Source organism: Onychomys torridus, chromosome 13 (assembly GCF_903995425.1).
Source record: "Onychomys torridus chromosome 13, mOncTor1.1, whole genome shotgun sequence".
NCBI classification, from domain to species: Eukaryota; Metazoa; Chordata; class Mammalia; order Rodentia; family Cricetidae; genus Onychomys; species Onychomys torridus.
In genome coordinates this window covers 10342066-10358206 of record NC_050455.1, presented here as the reverse complement: position 1 = coordinate 10358206, position 16141 = coordinate 10342066, and positions in this window count along the sequence as shown.

Here is a 16141-nt window from a genome sequence, read left to right as displayed (position 1 = left end):
GAACAATACCAGACCAGACCCTGAGGCCCTAAGCTAGCACAGGTAGCCTATCTCTAGAACCAATCTTCTTGGAAGGAATGCTATGCACCCTGAGTTGAGTGAATAGGCTTCTTTGTGCACTAAGGATTGTATTACACCAGGGATTTTTTTCCCCAAATACTGGGCTTAAATGTGTTGGGAATCAACCTCCTGATATCACTCTTTAGAAGTCTTGGTCCAGGTTCTTGAAGTCAGTCTGACCTGAGTTTTCATTCTCATCTTCTTGCTGTTCACTTCTCTGTCTGACACCTGCAGAAACCCCCTCACCAAATCACAGATATTATCATGGAAAAAGAGGTGGAAACATTGTAAGGTCTAAAAGAAGTAGATGTCTGTAGTGAAACAATATCTTCCGGATATTCCAGGGCTGTTGTACAATCAACTCATAGTAGCTGTGGCTGTAAGCATAAGACCTGAACATGATCAAGACAACCAAAATCCCAGCGAGGGCAGGGGAGGGGCTCCTGAAGCCCCACCCCTAGCTGAGGATCTATTGGCAACTGACAGCTGCTCGGGGAGGAGGAATCTGTTTTCTCCAGGGATACAGTGCCACGGAGGCAACCTGTGCTCAAGTAGAGGGTCTTAAATTCAAGAACACACAGGCAGCTCCAAGCAGACTCAGTGGATTAAAAAATGAAACAAAACAAAACATAAGAAGCTAGGAGGGATGAGTGGTGGGAGGAACAGAGAGGAACTGGAGGGAGGGAATGGATGTGGATTTGATGAAAACACGTTATAAGTGTGTATGAAATTCTCAAACAATAAAAACAAATTTTAAAAGGTTCTCATCACAAAGATGATGATAATTTGTCTAGATCTTATATTTCCCTTTTAGGATAATAACTTCCATATGAATGAAGCTAGCAGAAGAAATCTACAAGGGAGATTTGGGATTTTCCATGATGATCATGCTCATAACAAATGGAGAACAAAGGCAGGAAGAAAATTTTATTTCTCAAGCCATTAATTGTGAGAGGTTGGTGAGGGACAGATTAGGGACTGACTATGAAGGGTTCTGATGGCCCTGCTGAGGAATGAGTGTGATGTTCTACGGCACAGAGATCTACTGTAAGGTATTAGCCTGTCAACATGTGTTGTGAGTTTGTCCAGTAAGGTTTCTGAGGAACAGTTAGAAAAGAGACTCTAGGGAGCCACATTGGAAGCAATCATAATAGTTAAGGCAATGAACCTGAGCTAGGAAAGGATACTGGAGACATGATGGAGCTGAAGTAGATTATCCAAGTGGAGGCTACATGGGAGTAGAGGATTGGGGAAGTGAGGGTTTGGGAGGAAAGCTTTCTTTCTTTAGAAATTAGATGCAAAGGGAAGGTAATTGATTTAACGTATATTAACATTTTGTCACAATAGTCTTCCTGTCTGTCTATTTTTCTACATATATATTTCTTGTTTTGATTTTGTTAAAAGATTTGAATATAAGTTGAAGGTAGCATGCTACTTTAATTCCAAGTGCTATACTTTGTATCTTTTAATAACAGAGTTTGCTGCATAATAATAGCCTAAGTGTCTTTGATGCAAGAAGTATCAAAAGAATAATGATGCTTATCATCCCTGGTACATTGACTGAAAAAGAATTCGCAAGATAAATGAGCTCACATGGCTTCTTGGATGAGAATGTCGAAGAAAAGTGAGCTCTCACTCAGAGATTATTGACAGCTGAGAAATTGAAAACAGAACTAGAAGACTTTGACGTTGCTCCTCATTTTAAAATAAATGAAAAGCTGGAATGCAAATAAATTGGATGGTCTCCAAACTAAAACTTTTGTGTCATAAAGGCAACATTCTTAGTGTCACATTTTTCAAGTGAAGGAAAAATAATTCAGTTATTAGATGCAGTGTGTAATGAAAGAAATACATGCCACTCAAAGTACCAACAGTAAATGTAAAGTACTTATAGTGAAGCTAAGAAGAATGCAGAGCTCATGTGATAAAACTTGAAAATTTTCTCAGGGATATGGAGGCAACATGGATTGAAAAAAAACCCACAACTTTGCTTTTGTGCAAAGAAACTCCATATTGTAGGCAGAGCCCTAAGTACATAGATGTGTCTATATGTGCTTGTGCATGTGTGTATTAAGAAACGATCTCCTGTCTAAAAAAAGACAACTTGTTACTGCTGAGAAACATGATTAGGCTCTTGGAAGGAAGTTAGCCTACTCCTTATACCAGAGAAATCTCTGATAAAGATTTTGCTGAAAGAGAAGCCTACTCTACAATCCCTGGAAGCTCAAACCAGACCAAGTCCCAGCATGGAGAGGGGAGGTGACATGAGGTCCCACCCCTGTCTGAGGAGTTATGGGCAATTGAGAGCCGCTGGAGGCAGAGTCGGGTTTCTTTTCCTGTGTAGTCCCTGCTAAGTTGCTGCATGCCACATGGGCAGCACACATTTGGACTTGATGGGTAGAAAGACATATAAAAAAGAGGATACAAAGTTGGGTGGGTAGGAAAGTGGGGTGGATCTAGGAGGAGTTGGGGGAGGGGTGAATATGGTCAAAATATACAAAATTCTCAAAGAATTAATAAAAGTTTTTTAAAAAATAAAAAAGATGCCTGCTGTAGGAGAAAACAACTGAGTGAAGATTTAAGTACTTGAGGTACTTTGAATTGAGTACTACCTGCTCAAACCCAGAATGCATAAAGAAAAAAGGCTGGTGACTTTTGCCAACATGGCAGTGGAAAGTCTATCTGGAAAGTAAACATTAGCACAGAAGAAAAGTGGTAAATTAGGGCAAGATCATTTTCATGTGTAAAATACAAAAGTCCAGTTTTCATAACACAATGAGCGCTTGCAAACCAGAAAGAAAGTCCATGATGCAAACATCATAGCAGGAGCTGTATGTAACTAGAGCGGCCACTCAACAGATGTGCAGTGACTAACAGGCAGACAGAAAGATGGTTGACCTCAGTCAGAAACATAAAAATAACACTGGCAACAAAACAAACAAAAAATGTTCCGCCAGTCACATGAGCCTTTGACATCAAAGCATTAGACAATACTTTTTGCGGAAGAGGATCAGAAACCTGGGAAGCACCTCTCTGCAAGTGAGAATGTGTGTTAGCTTAATGTACTGGGCTGGCAACTTGACAAAGTCTAACAAAAATTAAAAGTGCACAAGCACTTTGTTGCAACAAGCTTTCAAGAAATATTTTAAGTGTGTGTGTGTGTGTGTGTGTGTGTGTGTGTGTGTGTGTGAATGTGCACAGAAGCCAAAGTATCAGATCCCCCTGAAAATGCTCAGTGTGATTGCTGAGAACCAAACTGAGGCCCTCTGCTATAGAAACATGAACTCAGAAGCCCTGAGCCATTTTTCCAGCTCCTGATGCAGCAATGTTCATGTTCTGAACTTAGCCACAGGTATAGCAATTCAACAGATTATAAATCACATATGAGAATATTTGCTGCATTGCTGATAGAATAGTGAAAAATTGCAACAACTTACATGCCCATCACAAGAGAGTTGGCAGAGTAAACTGTTGTACATTTGCATAATAAAAAAAACTAGGAGATATGTCTAGGTGCCAATAGAGGAAGATGTTGAAGTCATAGTAAGTGTGGAAACTGAGACAGGATGGAAATAAAAACAATGTTATGTTGTGGATACATATTTATATATGCTCAAAACTTTCCTGGAATTTTTCACATATATCTTCATATACAACAAGTAAATGTTTAATTTTATACCCTTTCAAGCTATTTTGATAGCTGAAAACACTCTTACTTTATAATAAACAATGAAGATATTTTATGTTTCATGGTTGTCATTCTGGTGTGGTGTTAAGCCTACAGTCATGTTGAATGACCATCTGCAACAGAGAGGTATGAGAAGATTGTCAGTTGAAATGTGTTAATGAAATTGCACAGTGGAAGAAACCATCTAAAAAGGGCCTAGAGAGAAAGGCAGAAGACGGTACCTGAGGGGAAACTCCTGCTTACATTTGCTTAGAACAAAGTCAGCAAAGAAGACTGGAAAGCTGCTGCCAAGAAGTGCTCGAGCCGGTTCAGTTCCACATAATTCAAATCATAGTCAGGGCTTCAGCACAAAAGGCTTCTATAAGAGTCCAGAAGATCTGAGAAATGTGGGAACAGAGCTGTCCCCCACTCAGTGTGTGTGTGTGTGTGTGTGTGTGTGTGTGTGTGCACTCGAGTGTATCTGTACATGTTGTATGTGTTGGGAGGAAGGCCAGAGGTCCACATCCATTTTCTGCTCCTACTGCCCTTCACTTTATTTTTGAGGCAAGATCTCTCCCTGAGCTGGAACTTGCTTGTTTGCTCTATTGGATGGCTGGGAGCTCGCTGCACCATCCCCAGCACAGGGGGTATAGAGATGGGCCACCACACTATGGTCTTGTGTGATTACTAGGGATGGAACTTAGACCCTCATGTTTGTGCCATCATCCTTTTACCTCCTGAGCCCTTTCCCCAGGTCCCCAAACATGAACATTTTCCTTCTGAGCTCTCTGGCTGTTAGCTTTTTGTTTCTCTGTTCCTATATTTTCTCTTAACCGGTCATCCAATGTATCCTCTGAGGCTTGGTTCTCACTCATAGTTTCCCCTAAAAGTGATCTCACACAATACCAACCTGTAAGAACTGCATCCAGAGTTGGCCTTTCCCCAAACACCAGACCTCTACATCTACAAGTTTCTTTGAGAGTTCTCTTAGAATTTGCAAATATAATTTGAATTCAGTGGGTCCAAAACTGGGCAGATGGGGATGAAGACAGCCATCTGTCTATTTGTGTAAGACAGAAGCCCATCAAGCGTTATGAATCTTTCTCTTCTTACTCTTTCAGTTTTATCCATCACCAAGGTCTCCTGATTTTTCATGTAAAATACCTCAAGTGACACCCCTTCTCTCCATTTTGGTAGTTTAACTAAGCGATTGCTTTCCTTCCCCTGGGTTGTTGATAAACCATACTGACAGGTCTGCTTTCATTGTGGTAAGTCTGGATCTTTTCACCATACTAGTGACTGCAAGTAATGTTAATGAGTAACTCTGAGACTACCTACTAAAAAATTAGCAATTTAAAAAACTCACAGACCTTTAGAATAAAGGGAAAGAAAAGACTTTGGTCTCAGGTATGTGGTGTGTGATTGTCTAGCACCTGCCTGATTTCCAGGTTCAACTTATACTTCATTCTTATATCACGTAAGAGTGACCTTCGCCTCGGTACAGCTTCTTTGAAATTAGCATAGCAGCAGCTTGTGTTTATACGCTTGATTGCTTAACATCCATGCTTTCTACTGGACTGTTATGCCCAGGTTCTAGAAACAAAGTGAATGACACTGCTTTATAAATACTTTTGAATTAATTGACATATGAATAAAGACAAAATGAAGGTTCAAGAATAAAGGACATGTGTTTCAAATTTTATTGAGAAATATGAGCAGATGAAATAAAGTACCTAGAAACAACAAATGAATTTAGTGAATTCTAGAACCATCTTGGATAATGAGAGGGTGGACTTTGGAAAGAGTGCCCCCATAGCTGGACTGAGGGCTGTTCTGGAAGGCAAAGAAAAGGAAGTTGTGAATGGTCTGATGAGTGGTGATTAAGAGACACAAGGCATGAGGCCTCCTGGGGTAATAAGAGGCATCAGATGTGAACGAGATCTCCAGGACAGCAGATTGCAGCCCCCAAACCTTCACTTAGAGTTTACATGCTTGGAAGTCGGATCTCAAAAGATTTAGGTGTGGCTCTGGGAACTGGTGTTTATGGAGGCATGAATTATGGTCTGGAGCTGTGTGCATACTGCCTGAAGTGACCAGGTCCTCAAAGAAGCTCCTCCCTTCCCTTGGCTTGTCTTTTATGGGGACCTAGTAAGTGTGCAAAAATATATCAGTTAAATTAAGCTCCATTTTTTTTTTTTTTTTTTTTTTTAAGAAATTGACATCTTGTTCTCTCTTGCAGTATTTATTTCAGCTCTGCCTCATGGTAACCTCTGTACACACTCAACCTCATTACAGTTTCTTGAATGAATAATTGAATAATTAATGTTTATTAAATCAACTGCTTTCTCATTTCTTGGTCTCAAACAATAAGATAGGTATGTATAACATGTATATGTGCACTGATATTTTATATAACTTTTCTACTATTGATGAATTTAATGATTCGGTTGTAGTTGTAGTCAATGAGCAGAGGGTGGAGTCTGGCAATTATGACAAGGGTTACAACAAGAAACCAGAGAACAGGTTTTTAAAACATGTTTCTGGTTTGGCAGAAGTTGGTTGTTTTTTTTTTTTTTTTTTAACTCAAGCTACTGCAAACATCATCAAAATTCCATGATACAATCAGTGAGGCGCTTTGAAACGCTGATGACTAACCTCTGCAAACTCACATCCAAGCTGTCCAACTTGTATATTCTGAGTCACAGAGTGGTGGACTTCCAGGCAGTGAGAAGACACCCAGCAGAATCTGCATATGGTCAGGCATTTGGAGTGTGACAGTAACGCCCAAGTCCGTCAGGATCTTGGGTCTATGTTTTACCATCAACCCTAACTCAAATTAAACTCTAACCAAATTCAAACTATACTTCTCACTGGCGATATGGTAATAAATGTCTTGTATAAAAATAATGTAGAAATTTTTTCTGAAAACATAATAGAAATGTGGATTTTTGGGGGGCTAGATTTTATATCATTTAATCCATCTTTTGAAAGAACGGGGCTAGGAAACTATTTAGATAAATTTTCCATAATGAAATAGATGTCTTTTCAAATTTGAAGACCTTTGATGTGGGAACATGGTTGTTAGTAAGATGTGCACCACAATGTTCTTATGTGTGTATCAGAAATATCCTACAAATGAGCAGAGATTGATAACTAGGGAAATCTCTACGTGATCTGCTCTGGTTAGTTTACAGGATTTCTGACAGTATGGGTACTGTTCCTGATCAGAGGAAATCATCAGGTGCAGAGGAAAAACTGAGATTTTTGAATCATACAAGAGCTGAGCTCCAGCCTGGGCCATCCACTGTGAGGCTTTGGTCAAATCAATGAGTATGTCTTCATTTCCTTATTCGAAGAGTGGACATCAATACCATGTTTAGCAGGCAAGTATGGGCTCATGGGAATTAGAGGGGGAGGGGGAGAAACCATGATGAATTTGTGCGGCTTTCCATAGTCTGTTGAGCTGAACTGAAACATGAAAGGAAGTGATAGATGTGGTTATGAATGGTTTTAGAGCCAAAAGGTATCCTTGAACTTGATGATAGGTTTCCAAATCCCATGGTGCTCTCTTGGTCTTTATCTTATTAGAGCTATCCAGAGCTGGTCTGTGTCCTTGAACAAACTCAGCCCCATTTAACCTTAGTCTCATTATCTAAGAATAAGGAGGTAGCAGTGGGGAAGGAGGGGGTTTAGGGGAGGAGGAGGGACATAGATGGGGAAAGATTTGGTACCATAAAGGTTGCCACTGACAGCCTGCACTCCATCAGCAGAGGCTGCCTGGAGTCAGTTATGTGCACTGTAACTCACCAAGCAGAATGTAAGATCTACTCTTTATTAAGCACACTGAGCTAAGATATTAGGATAGAAGTGAGGCAGATGGACTCACTCACACAATCTGGTCGGGAAATACACGGGGGTCAAAGTGAATTAAAATGTTATGTGGCAAATTTGGTTTTTTGTTTTTGTTGTTTTCTAGACAGGGTCTCACTCTATATCACTATGTATATCTCTGGCTGCCCTGGAAGTTACTCTGTAGACCAGGCTGGCCTTGAACTCATAGTGATCTGCCTGCCTCTGCTTCCCAAGTACTGGGATTGAAGGCATGTACCACTATACCCAGCTAATGTGGCAAACTTTGTGATAGAAGTTTGCATAAAATTCTATAGGAAAAGTCAAGGGGGACCACGAAGCAGGGAGAAGGCCTCCCTAGAAGACTGGATGTTTGAGCCCTGTCAAGGGGGAGGATGAGGAGTTATGTAGGTGGAGATGGATGGGAGGAGAGGAATTTGTCACCCTAGAGAGAACAGTTGGCTTGGCTAATTGGGAGCTTGCTGGGATTAACGGCCCTGACTTCTTTATTCCACTGGCTCTCACTCGCAAGCCAACTTCCTTTTCCAGTCAGAGAGTGGGCTGCGAAGGCCTCACAGGGATGGCATGCCACGTGGGCTGCCGTCCTCTTCCCTACCATTTCCTCACCATGACACGCCCTCACAGGTGGCTTTGCAATCACCACTAGCTTGCTCACAGCCGCCCACATCAAAGCTACCTTTCTGAAGGCCAAGTATAACTTTCTTGATGCTTGCTCATGGCTGCTGTGTGTTCATTTGCTCAGCATCCTGGAACACTCTATGATAAGCATTCCCTTTTCAGCTCACATAGAGAATGACAGTCCTAATGAAGTTTCATGCACCTTTTATTTATCCAACTCAATCAAAATAAACTTTAAAACCAAGAATTCTTTTCCACATGTTTGCTTCAAGTTTATTAGTGTTTCTTTCAGTCATAAATGTTCTGCTGGGGGAGCGTGTCTTCTCAACCTGTGTGTGTGTGTGTGTGTGTGTGTGTGTGTGTGTGTGTGTGTGTGTTATGTAAAGCACAGTGTGTTAAATATTCATCTTCCTTCATGACTATCTTTTGTTTATTGTTAAGACTTTGAGATGGAACCAGGTATGATGGCAAATGCTCTTAATCTCAGCCCTCAAGAGGTAGAAGCAGACAGATTTCTGGGAATTTGAAGGCAGTCTGGTCTACAAAACAAGTTCTAGGGCAGCCAGAGCTACATAATAGATAGACTTTGTCTGAAACAAAGCAAAACAAACAAGATTTTGGAAACAAGAAGGTTTCTTATGGAGCTCCACAGGTCTTGTGAGAGGTCTGTTTTTCTCTCTAATTCTAGAAATAGGGGTCTTTTGGCCTTAGATTTGGCCTTGCCAATAATGCTTTGCTTGGGTCTTTTTAGATCAAGATTCTTGCTCAGAATCAGTTTGGCCCTGAGGGATGCATTACTTTACCTGTAAACTTCATTTTTTTCTTTCCAGTTGAGTAACATCCCATTTTTTGTATGTACTCACTTTCATTATCCATTGACTGGTTGGTGGGTATCTATGTGGAAGCGTGATTGTCTATGTGGAAGGTTACAGAGACCTTAGGGCATTGCTCAGGAACATCTGGGTCAGATAGTGTTCTAATTTTACTGTTTTGAGAAACCACATGTTCTTATGTGCAGATCTCAAGCCTATAAAGCATCCATGTGTGTGTTCAAATGGATGTGAGTGTGGATAAAGCCTAAAAATTTAGAAAGGAGAACAAGAGAGAGAGTTAAAACAGCTTGGGCAAAGGGACACATGGAATATGAAAAGAGAAAAAGAGACCTGGGGGTTATAAGTGGGGATCGGGGGTAGTGAAGGATGGGAGAGATTCCAGAAAGGAGAATCATTAAAACACTGAAAATGTTACACTGACATCAAATACCTTGAGCTATAATTTAAAAGAGAAGATGTTGCTGCCATGGGTTCAGTGGTGCAGATGGATGGTGAGCGAGAGCTCGGGTACTGTCTCTACTTCAGAGTGAGTGTGCCTGTTCTCCACCACACTCTGCCCTCATCACCACCACTTGGAGCAAGAGTCTTCATAGATTATGGAAACAGGAAGAGGAGCCTAGCAGCAGAGTAATTTGAAATAGTGGTAGGTTTGCAGACTTGCCAGTTTGTGAAACTGACCATGTTTTGATTCATGAAGAAGATACATTCCTACTGTTAGGTGCCATGCTATGTGTTGGGATTCAATGCACTTATGAGGAACTCAGAGTCTAGAGAGCCTTTTTTCCCTATTTATGTTAGTATCATTTACTTAATAAGATTTATAAGCCTAATAATTCTACTAGAAATTTGATGGGCTGAATTTATTGTAAGGAGCCTCTGATACCTTACGCTGCTCCATCTTCAGAATCCAAATAATTATTAGATGCAAATCTGATCATCTTCCACTCATTATTTTGAAGAAAACATCTTGAAACACTCCTAAGTATTTTTAGGGTGTGCCTTCTTTGTAAAGTGCTGTAAAATTAATAAAATACTAATTAAATCAATTAGTTAAAACCTTAGTCATTGAGAATTTGCTTGACAGATGTTATTGCAATTTTGTGCTCAGTAAAAACTTTTATACAACTATAATGTCTATAAAATTATGAGAGAATTTTCATACATTAAAAATTGCAAGTTCTTGAGAAAGAACAGCCACAGGAACTTTGAAAGCAAATGGAGGAAACATGGTTTTAAGTCAGATGATGAGGGCTGGGAATGCAGTTCAGTGAGTAAGTGACTCCTTGACTCCCTAGCACACACAATTTCCTGGGTTTGACCCCATGTACAACATAAACTGACTGTCGGGCCTGTAATCCCAGCCCTCAGATATTAGAAGCAGGTGGATTCTAAAGCTAAGGTCATCTTTGGCTACATAAAGCTGGCCTGGGATATATAACACTATGTTTCAATTAAAATTAATAAAAGCAATTAATAATGAAAGATGAGCAATTCATTAATATTGTATTTGTTCATTTCATGGATATTTGTTCAGTACCTACTACTCAAAGCTCACTTAGTACAGAATACTGTATGGAAATTTGATGAGTATGAGTGAAATAACCTACTTAACAAAATACACAAGTTAATTTCTCCACAATTAATTTATTTCTCCTTCATTTTATGCAAAGTTGTTAGTATTGAGCTAAAATGTTATCAATAGTGGTAGATAATATGATCAGGTAAAAGTGTAGGAAACAGTGGCTGCAGTATCAGTGTATTTTTGTTGAGAAAACCTGGAAGTTTCGATTTCCTCTGATTTTCTCTTTCACTTGATGTCTAAATTACCCTCTTCTATCACAAACTTCTTGGGAAATTATAAAAATTATTAAACTTTATGGTATGGGTCACCTTTTCTGTATAAGTATGGCTTTGAGTCCTCATCACTGAAGCTTTACAGCAAGTGGAAACCATCACAGAAAACCACAACTGGACATGATGAAGAGATCAACGGACTGTGGGGATTCCTGCCCCAGTAGACACATCTGCATCCTCACTACTGTGTCTATGACTCAGGGGTATCACAGAAGAGGAGACAGAAAGACTATAAGAGCCAGAATACCAGGAAGTCTTCTGTGGAACAGATGTCTAGAAATGCTGCATCACTAAGACCGGAACAATGTCAACATCAGTAGACATGCTAATATGGAAGGGGAAATGTCATGGGTCCCGCCCCTAACAAAGAACTATAGCATCTACCAACTGCTGGGAGAACTAGCCTTTTCCAGGGATGAGTACCCTTGCTAGCTATCCAGTACAGAATGGTCAGTCTTGAAACCATCTACACACAAACAACAAACATGGACTCAGCAGGCTACATCTATATATATTTGTGCAGACACATACATAAATGTATGCAACAAATATAATCAAAGAAAAAGAGACTATCAATTTGAGAGAGAGGGTATGAGATGGGTTTGAGGAAGGGAAGCAGGGAATGATATAATTCTATTTCTAACAAACTTGATTTTAATTTAAAAACTGTAAAATAAATTAAGCTTTATAAAATTAAAAAAAAATCAACAAGCTGGGCAGTGGTGGCACAAGCCATTAATCCCAGCACTTGGGAGGCAGAGCCAGGCAGATCTCTGTGAGTTCAAAGCCAGCCTGGGCTACAGAGTGAGTTCCAGGAAAGGCACAAAGCTACACAGAGAAACCCTGTCTCGAATAAAAGACCAAAAAAAAAAAAAAAATCAACAAATATGTTGAAGTAATACTTAACAGCATTGTTTTATTATCTAAAATAAATACATGTTCTGAAAGAGTATGAAATCATTAATCTATCACATACATTTTGCTACACTAGTGTGATAAAAAGATTTTCAAACTGAATGGAAACAGTTGGGAAACCTACTTGACTTTTAAATTGTTGTACAAATGTCCACATAAAATGATTTCTTCCTTTGTAATCATTTTGAAGAGAAATATTCACCATCTTTGGAAACATTTGTTTAAAAGGACAGTCTACTTAATCTAGTTAACAGCCTTTAAATTTCAAGAAGCTATGGGACTTGAAAGTAAACTCTGGCTGCTTTTGTGTTCCAGGTCCCATGTAGAATCAGCCAGTACCTGATAGCATGAAGAAGTTAGTCAACTTGCCCATCTTCTCCATACAACCTTAGCACTTCTTGATTTCTAGAGGCTCCAAACATTATCAATAAAGTGTTTGCAGAATCCAGCTAGGTGATGACTCCCCCCACCCCCCGAACCTGGGGAAGTTGTTGAATTTAGGTGGTGATTACATTATAGAATTTCTAGACCCTGCAAGCAGTATTGAGATAAAAGGGTGCATGGTTACTGAACTCTCTAAGCTGAGGTGAGTATTTGGTTGAAACATTAAGCCATTCACCTCAGAATGATTTGAGTTTTAGAGATGTTAGTAGAAGCTGAATAATCTTCCTTTTCCTGCCTAACTATGTGTTCAGTCCTTTGGCGACAGCTCTCAGGTAGGACCACAAGTACAGAGCAGACACCTCCCACTTGCTGAATTGTGCATGTTCGTGTTGAAGTGGAACAACCCTTGCACAACTCGGGAAGGGTTTCCCACTGTTTTACACCAGTTGGTGTCTTATTATCCTACTGGCTACAACAGTTGCTTATATTACTATTACTATTATTTTTCTAAATTAATAGGTCTGGCTAAGGGTGTGCTCAACAAGAACGTGTTAAACTTGTTTTTTCTCTGCGTGGGTGATCCTTGCTCACAGAGCATTACACTCTACCTATTCTCTTTCTTGAGCTACTGTTAGTCACATAAAACAGTCTGGAAGATGAAGGGTTTCAAACAGTTCAGACATACAGAAGCATTAAGAAGCTAAGCTAAATTTTTCTCAGTCTCACAGTATGTTGGCATTAAAGACCAGAGGTTTGCTTGATGACATTTAAGGAGGTTGTGGGTAATTTTCATCAAAACTTACTGCCATTCATTTGAAAATAAATTACGCTGAAGTCATGTTGACCCATCTCTGGGTTGCAGAGTTCTTTCCTCCAAAATGAATTGTTTTGATAGAAGAACTAGAGCTGCTCCTCACCATAGCAATGTGAAAATCCAGGAAATAAGTGTCTGTGATAAATACATTTTCTTCTAAATTACATGTGGCCCATCTCTCAATTCATTATTTCATTGGTATGGCACTTTGACTCCGAAAAGTATAATTCACACACAGTGAGGCAAATATCAGTGTTACCTAACGATAATCAGAACAATGAACTCACTGTGTGTGGAGGCACCATCAAAGGAACTGAGACTTCTATTGGCTTTACAGTTATCCAAGGGAACCACAATTAATAGCTAAAATTGAGGACAAAATTTAAACACAGGAGCAGAACTTTATTGTTTTTCTTAAGTGGAAAACGTTTCTGTTCAGTTTGCCAATCCTCTTGATTTTTAAAAATGCCTCTATTTAACCTTTGAGAAATTTATACAGTGTATTTTGATCATATTCTTTCCTCTCCCTTAGCTCCTTCTGGATGCTTCCCCATGTCTACACACCCAAATTCATGTTCTTTCTCTCTCTAATGATGATAATAATAATAGTAATAGTAATAATAGTAATAATAACAAAAATAAACCCAAGCAAAAATGAGACTGAACAGACTAACAAACTATGGAGTCTGATTTGTATGGGCCAACTACGCCTGAGCATGGGGCCTGCCCTGGTGTGTAGTTGATATACGCAGGGTAACTCCATTGAATAAATGGATTTTCCTTCTCCTAGTAGCTATCTATTCCAAAAAAGTTCTTAGAGCGGGTGGGAATAAGACTCTTGATTTTAAGATTGTGGGAAAATGGGGAAGACCTTATTTTTTAGGAAATTTTTATTGCCATTCAAGTTATGGTAATTTTCCTAGTATCTACATTCTCCTCTTTAGTTAAAGAATAACAGATAGATAACTGCAGGGTTAGCTTAAAGCCTTTCCTGTTCTACTTATAAAATCCCTCTGTCTGAAATGTTAGATATGCAAATGTGTTTTAACCGGGCAGTGGTATAGAGTACTCCTTTAATCCCAGCACTCTGGACATAGAGGTAGGTGGATCTCTGTGAATTCAAGGCCAGCCTGGTCTACAGAGTGAGTTCCAGGACAACCAGAGTTTCACAGAGAAACTCTGTCTTGAAAAACCAATAAATAAGCAAGCAAGCAAGCCAACAAACAAACAAATAAATGTTTTATATTTAACAGGAAATACTGTATTGTTACAATTTATTGTATTAAGATGATTATATCATTTCAAAATTTTACAAGAAAGTGTCAACATGAGTGTTTCTTGAGAATAAGACATGAAAGCAGAATAACTTTCATCATAAAAACTGTGAAAACTTAAGAAATTAAGAATTGCTCTAACTAGCAATATACTTCATTGTATGAGCTGATCTTAGGCAGTGTTATCCATATCTGGTACTAGGCTAGGGCCTCAGTTGTAGACTATGTCAGCGTGGGTTCAGATCACGCTCCAATCACTTCCCACCTGTGTGACTGTGTTGTTTAACTTTTTTGTTTCTCAGGTTCTTACTAGAAAACAGAGCAAATACCCATGTTTACTTGACAACAAAAAGGATTGTGTAATTTAACACATTCTCCAGACTCGAGCAAGTGCTGAGCAAAATATCATTATTGCAGTACAGAAATATATATTGCATGAAATTAATGAAAGTCACACACACAATTTTAATTTCTGTTGTGTTTAAATACATAGTTGAGTTAGTGGGAATTAATTTTGTGTATGTACTATTCTGTACCTTCAGTTATTTTTTCTATTGTGATGACTTAATTTCTGTTCTCTCTCTCTCTCTCTCTCTCTCTCTCTCTCTCTCTCTCTCTCGTGTGTGTGTGTGTGTGTGTGTGTGTGTGTGTGTGTGTGTGCGTGCGCGCACTGGGTCAGAGTGGAAAAAGTATTTCTTGAGATGGGTTACAGTGAAAAAGAAAAGGACCGAAGGCTGCTGTCCCCAGGACCCCAGCTCCTCCAGGGGTGTCTCTAGAGGGGCTGAGGGCTCTCTCAGTGCTTCCCACCCTCTGGTGAAGATTGAGCAGTAAAACTTGCTCCGGGGGTGGGGAGGGCAGGTGCTCACCTCTGGGTGTGGCCTGGGTGTAGGTGGGGGCAGTGGGTGGAGAGAGATGGCAGGGTGGGGCTGGAGAAGATCCCAGAGCAAGCAGCAGCCTGCTTTCAGACTCTGGGCTGGGCTTGGGATTTACTGAGGGCTGAGGAGGCTTTGCTGAGATTAGGCGTGTTTGGGCCTTACAAGGATGGGATGGAGGCTGAGAGAAAGGAGAAAAACACGTGAAAGTTTGCCAAAACTTGCATGGTACCGGATGCAGTTCCGAGGAGGGTGCTGTGGAAAACTCGGTAGAGGAAAGACAGAGGGAGAGACAGGGCAGGGCCAATAGTGAGACTGAAGGGCTGAACTAGGGAAAGGTTGGCACCACCTGAATAAAACTGTGGATGCTCCAGACTCTCCATGACTCAAGAAAGAGCATTGGACTGGGCTCCTAACGCCAATTAAGAGCTGTAGGGAGCAATGGCTGCCAATACCATGATTTGCACTGGGTCCAGGGAGGGAGGACAGAAGGCTGTTGCTGCCTGCAATAGCAAAGTCTGGATTTGATTTCTGTAGCTGATGGTGAGTTGGGTCTAATTGTAGAGTTCATAATGAACGGAAACCCAAGTGTAATGTTCTGATTTTGAGTAGGATCTGTTTAGGACCTTCTCTGAGGAGATATTGAGTCACAAGAGAAGCTATCTAAGGATTTATGTATCTACTTATTAAAAATGACAAACTGAGGCTAGCAAGATGGCTCACTGAACAAAAAACAAACAAACAAATAAATATAAAGAACATTATAAACAGCAAAAGATTGGTGAGTTGTGATTTGTGGGTGAAGGGGCTGAGTAAAGAGTTCTGATACTTTCATTATAATGAATCTCTTCCAATGTAGTGAGTACCCCAGACTACCACAAAGACCACCCTTTTAACACTCCATCCAATCATGTCTAGGATTTCTTGGAATACTTCATGTAGCATGAATCTTAAAGGTACTTATTAATAAAACTCAAACC